Source organism: Vulpes lagopus, chromosome 2, assembly GCF_018345385.1.
Source record: "Vulpes lagopus strain Blue_001 chromosome 2, ASM1834538v1, whole genome shotgun sequence".
Taxonomy (NCBI): domain Eukaryota; kingdom Metazoa; phylum Chordata; class Mammalia; order Carnivora; family Canidae; genus Vulpes; species Vulpes lagopus.
Window position 1 is genome coordinate 84,784,308 of NC_054825.1, and position 6,119 is coordinate 84,790,426.

The following is a 6,119-nucleotide window of genomic DNA, read 5'->3' on the forward strand; positions in this document are numbered from 1 at the left end:
ATGTCAGAAGGCATCCGAGTTATCTCCTTTTGTTGGGTTCACACTATAAACTGTGTATTGCTCAAACAGATCCTGAAGCAAGTCCTTGACATGGGTTTACTCATTTATTCCTACACAACAATCCTATATAAAGTAAATGTCATTAAATCCTCTGTATTGTAGGAGAAACTGAGCCTCCAAGAAGTTAATTTGTCCAAAGTTGCAGTTAGTAAGGGATGAACATTAATCCGTTTATCTCCAAGTCACGTGTTTTCTTCAACAAATCACTGCCCTGACCCCACAGAGGGGATGAAGACTTACTCCCTCTTTCCATCTGTTGCCTCTTTCTCCTTATCGTGGCTGCCTTCTCTGTGAGCAGTCCTCCCTCCGGAAACCAGCAGCTCATCTCTCCCAGCTATGCCACAGCAGTAAGGGTACAAGCCACATTTATGCTTGCGTACAAGTAATACACAGGGATTCATATCCATGATGCATACGAGAATTTCTATAAACTAGAAAGGGAAATGAACAATCCAATTAAAAAAATAAGCAAAGGCTATAAAAAAGCAATTCATAGCAAAAGGGATGCAGTTGGCTAATGAAAGTACCTTTGTACTCTGCCTCACTGTTAATCAAGGGAATGTGAAATACAAAGAGGTGCCCCGGTTCCCCAGCCAGACTAGAAGACACTTTAAAAGGCCTGTAATGCCTGCCCTGTGCGAGGATGCGGAAAAGCACGCACTCTCCTCCTCCACAGACACTGGTGAGGGCAATCTGGCAGTGTCAGCGTTTTAAGTGTGCCCACCTCGAGGCTAGTAATTCCCTTTCCCCAAATCTCTCCTATAGAATTTCTTGCTCAGGTACAAGTAGGTAAGGAACAGGGCATCGTTTTTATGGTAATTTCAAAATAGAAAATAGAAATGCCAACCAACTGGTAATGAGTTGTGTCACCCAGAACATTCCTTGTTATTTAGCCACTGAAAGGATGTACTGTTAAGTAAAAAAACAAAGCTAGTGTATAATATATGCAGTAGGATCTCCTTGGATGCCTGCTTGAGGGGGATGGGCAGGGGGTGAGGGTTTCTTCCTCTTTTTGCTCCATATAGTTTTAGATTTCTTGAATATGTATGATGAACCTGTATCAATATGCAATTTTGTAGTTAAAATTTAGTGAAATGTGAGATACCAATATTTTAAATTCATTGGTCATTTGGCATATTTGCAGGCTACACATGTCCTCAGGCCCTCTCTGCTCCTGCCTTAATTGGTCTTTCTCAAAAAAAAAAAAAAAAAAAAAAGGTCTTTCTCTAAGTAATCGCCAAAATTCTTGCTGATTACGGATGCAAAGCAAGAGGCTCTCCATTCCCTGTGCAAACTAAACTTGAGGCCTTCCTGCAAATCTAAAACTGCCCTATGATGGTCTGCTGAACAAAGGACCAGCCCCCCTGGTCTTTTCTCCTTTGCAGCTCAAAGGCTCTGCAGAAAATTTGGAATTTTAACTCATTTCATTTAAATTAATTAAATTTATTAATTTAATCCGCTAAATTCTTGAGACTCCTTCTCCCCACCCAGTAAGAAGCTGGGAACAAGTTTAAAGACGAATTTTTTTTTTTTTCTCAGCCTAAAATTCTTAACATTTCCTTTTCTTTTTCCTTTATCTGTGTTAATGATTTTGGGTCATTTTGATGTGTGTCTGTTGGATACCTGGTTACACATAAATAGGAATATATATACATGGACAAATACTACATACAGCCAGGGTCTGTTCCAGAACACAGAAACTATGTAGGCGTTTCCAAATGTAATAGGAGGAAACGGTTACACTGTGTTAGAGGGCTGAGAGAGGAGCCAGTCCTGTTGAGGTACCCGGACAATAGTAACATGTAGTACCATGGAAGAGAGGCCACCACGGCTGAGACTGGGGACAGGAGGGAGAGGCGGGTAGCAGGGGATGCGGCTGACCTGCAGTGTGGCTGCAGCTGGCAGAGCCGTGGGCCGGGAAGGCTGCGGTGGGAGCTGTTGGCCCTGGCTGCAGACATGCTGACAGGGACTGGAGACAGAAGGTAGCATCTTCTCCCTCCCCTTCCTCCCAGGCCTAGTTAGCGAAAGCCAGCTGGCAAGAGCCAAGAACCGTAAGCAACATGGTTTGCAGACCCCAGCACTGGCCCCACACAATGAAGTAGCAAGGAGCCTAGGGCAGAGAGACTAGGGGCAGGTGTGGGGGGTTACCCAGGCCAGATGGACACACTTTTCCTAGCCTGTGTCTCTGATTCTCCCACTCTCAGCTTCTAGTGTCTTCTTTGCTCATTTTTTTAAGATTTTACTCATTTATTTAAGAGAGAGAAAGAGAGAGCACGCGTGAGCATGAGTGGGGGGAGAGGCAGAGAGAGGAGGAGAAGCAGCCCCCCCACTGAGCAGGGAGCCTGACACAGGGCTCAGTCCCAGGACTCTGGGATCACCACCGCAGCTGAAGGGAGACGCTTAACCAACTGAGCCACCCAGGTGCCCCTTCTTTGCTCCTTCTGAACCTTCTAGAAGCCCACCCAAGCACTTCCTACTTGAAAATATGCATCACCCTCCCATTCCCTCACCCATTCAACTGAAATTTCTCTCACCCGAGCTATTGAGAAAAAAAAAAAAGCAACAACAACAACAACAAAAACCTGATTATGTGCCAGAAGCAACGGAGACTAACGTGGATCCATTAATCAGATTTTTTTTCTTTTTGTGTGGTTCATAATAATCCCAGAGTCCAACTAGAGGACTACCTAAGGGAGAGCTTTATAAAGAAAGGGACTTTCCAAGGACACCGCAGGGATGGAATTTTCTGCCACATAATAGCAGAATAATGTGAAAAACTGGACTCAGTACTTCTAAAAAGTGCTTAGTGCTTCTCAGAACTTCCCCACACAGAAAGAGGCCCAGCCTCTAGCAGACATGGGCACATGGGTACTACTCACAGTTGTGTCTTTGCACCACTTGCTGTCCAACTTGACCTGGTGCATTTTGGCGTGATGCAATGGCCCTTCGCTGCCTTCTCCCTCCATCCTACCAGCCCCTTTCTGCTCAGACTATAACCATTGATCCCTGCATGCAGGTCAACCACATACCTAACTCTGGGACCAGAGCTTCCTGAGGACACGGCATCCGGCCTCACTTCAACCCAAGCCCTAACCTGCCTTCATGCCTTTCCCTCAAAAAGTGGGACCAGTCATCTCTTGCCAGGCTTCCCTTAAGACTTAAAATCCTATATCCAGGCCTAGGAATAGAGATCCCACTCCCTTGCAGTTCCACATGCATCACTGTGCCCCTGGATGTGACCTGCTCCTGAATCCCCTGGACTGGTTCCCCTGCTCTTGAGTGTGTGTTCTGCTGAGCGCTGAGCCATTCGAATCATGCCCCTGGAGGAGCATTCAAGTGTATTCCCATTAGCAGTGACCAGATCTGCCCCCGCTGCAGCGCAGCGGATGATCAGTGCCAGGTCCTGCACAGTGAGAATACAAGACTCAAGACTGTCAGCTCAATGGACAAAAATTATAAACATGGTATATGGAGCATATCAATATTCTAAAATATTCTAGAATATTCTAGAATATTTCAGATGAGGATAAGGTGTTTTCACCTCATAGACAAAAGTTATTCCTTTTCAAAAGGATAGGTATTCCCTGATATAGAGAGCTCTCAAGTGTTTTTGGAGCTCTGCATTACCCGGGCAGCTGCAGTACCAGGAAGTACTACAGTGTGTAGTATTTGCCAGAAGCCATAGGGAGACATCTGGGTACTTGGTGCTAGGGGAAGTCACCTTCAACCAGGGGAGACAGCGCTAAACAAGCCACAGTGTAATAGGATGTGGGCATCCCAGACGTATGCATTATGCTCAGCAGAAACCCAGGCAGGGGATGGAGAGCTCCCCTTTCAATAAAGGGACCAGAGGATGGAACTTGGAGATGGTAAGGAAGGATGGGGAGGACGTTAACAGGCAGACAGGAAGTAAGTGATGCCAGGCAGAGAAAGTTCCTATTCAGGACTCCACCTCCCTCTGTCTCCACAAGAACCTCGACCAGCAGACAACTCTTTCCTGAGCCTTTGTTCTCCCCCCCCACCCCCTGCTTTTCCAGCCTTTCAGGGAGCTCAGGTCTCTCCACTGTAGCGTCATATCATGAGACCAGTGTGGGGAACACAGGAGCCTGGCAAAGTGAAAGTGTGCACCTTCCCCAGCAGGAGAACACTGCTCTGAGAATCACAAAATTAAGTCAGGTAATGGGGTACTGAATTGATATTACAAAGGCCACAAGCTATTTGGTGTCCCTATATTTCGGTATAATTTAATTGACCTACTTATGTTGTTTTGCACTATTATTTCTACTTATTTAAGTGATTTCCATGTGAGGAAAAGTTGCTTCTGGGAGCTAAAAGCCAGCCTGGCCCTCACATGTAGGCCATGGTGTTCTTCTATCAAACATTAACAATTCCTAATTCTCTGACATCACACAAGGTCACTCTGTGATCCCAACGAAGTGAGATCCGCTAATCACACGGAGCAAAAACCCAAGTACTATGCAAATCTTAAGAATAATTAAGCACCCCCCTCTTGTATTTAACTGGAGTGACTGCCACCACCTTACCTTCTTGCATCACCCCTACATCTTAGATAAAATTGGGTTCCCCAGATGCAGAATTCTTCCCTGACAGCACCCAATCCAGAAGAAATCCTTGCTCACTTGAGCTCTCCTCAGAATTACCTACTTACATGTGCCAAATACTTTGACAAGCCCCCCCTTAAACCTGCCTTCTGAGAAGGACCTCATCATCCTCTATGGTGTGTGGTCTCTGTTGCTACAGCAAGGATCAATGGAAATAATTCTGACTAGCTGTGCCCTGGTGATCTTTGACCAATGACATCCACAAATGATGGGCACCAACACATGCTTGCCGCAGAATATTCTATCATGACCTCCCTGATAAAGTTCTGAACTACCTCCATGATCTGAATATTTTACATCCTGCCTCCCCACTTCCTTCACCCCTCTTCCACAAGGACAACTTACCCTCACCTGTAAACACCACACCGCTGAATAATGAGTTAGTGGGTTGCAATCTCTCTAACTTGAAGTTTTATATGTTCAGCTCCTGTGTTGCTTTGACTTTTGAAATGTAATGCTACAGAAAAGACTGGGGTTACTATTTAATTTCTCTGAAGACGACTTTTTTGGGAGCTTTGCTTTGTTCCCAAGATTTTTAATTTTAGAAATGTAAAAGTTTTAACAGAAAAAATGTGGTTGTAATCCCTTTGTAATATTTTGCATAAAAACGGTATACTCTCTTCATGTGCGACCTTGGGGTCTGTTTATCGCTTTCATCTATACATGTACTCTATACTCTAGGGGTGGTTTCCAAGGACAACTTCTAGATCATCAATTCCCTTTCTGTAATTAGTATCTATTTTACAGGCTTTGGTATTTGGATGTTGGTATTATGATTAGGTTCCCATGCCATCTCTTCTAACCTATCCTGATTGTCTTCTCAACCCACCAATCTTCATCTCACAGATACCATGAGGCAGTTAAAGAAAACTTTTGTTACCTACAACACACCAGAAAGGTTTCTGCCTCCACCTGCTCAGAACCCTACACATACTTCTGATTTTTCTGCAGGCCTGTTACTGTGTTTCATAGTCATCTTTAGAAGAATTTTATCCAAGCCCAATGTTGGCAAGCTCAAATGCATCAAGTTCCCTCAGCCAGGAATCCCTGGCAGCCAGGTGCCTTCTTGTCCTGATTCTGAGATACAAGCACATATGAATCTCCCAGGCTCACCTCAGCACAGGAAAGACTCCAAAGCAGGGCTGTGGCTTAACAGACAGAAGCAGTGCTAAAGTTTGCTTCTGTAAGTTTTCTTTTTCCTTCACTATAAAAATAGCCCCTGTACACAAAGCATTCAAATAGAAATAAAAGCTTGTGATTTTCAGACAACATAGACCTAAGGAAATTAAAATCATTCATATTGCTACCACCAGCGTGAATTATTTCAGTCATTTAACACTTGTATGTGCTAGGGTCTATACCAATAATTAAATAATAAACAGAAAAGGTCTCTTTCCTCTTGAGAGTTAATTTCAGTAGGAAAAAAAATAGTGAATT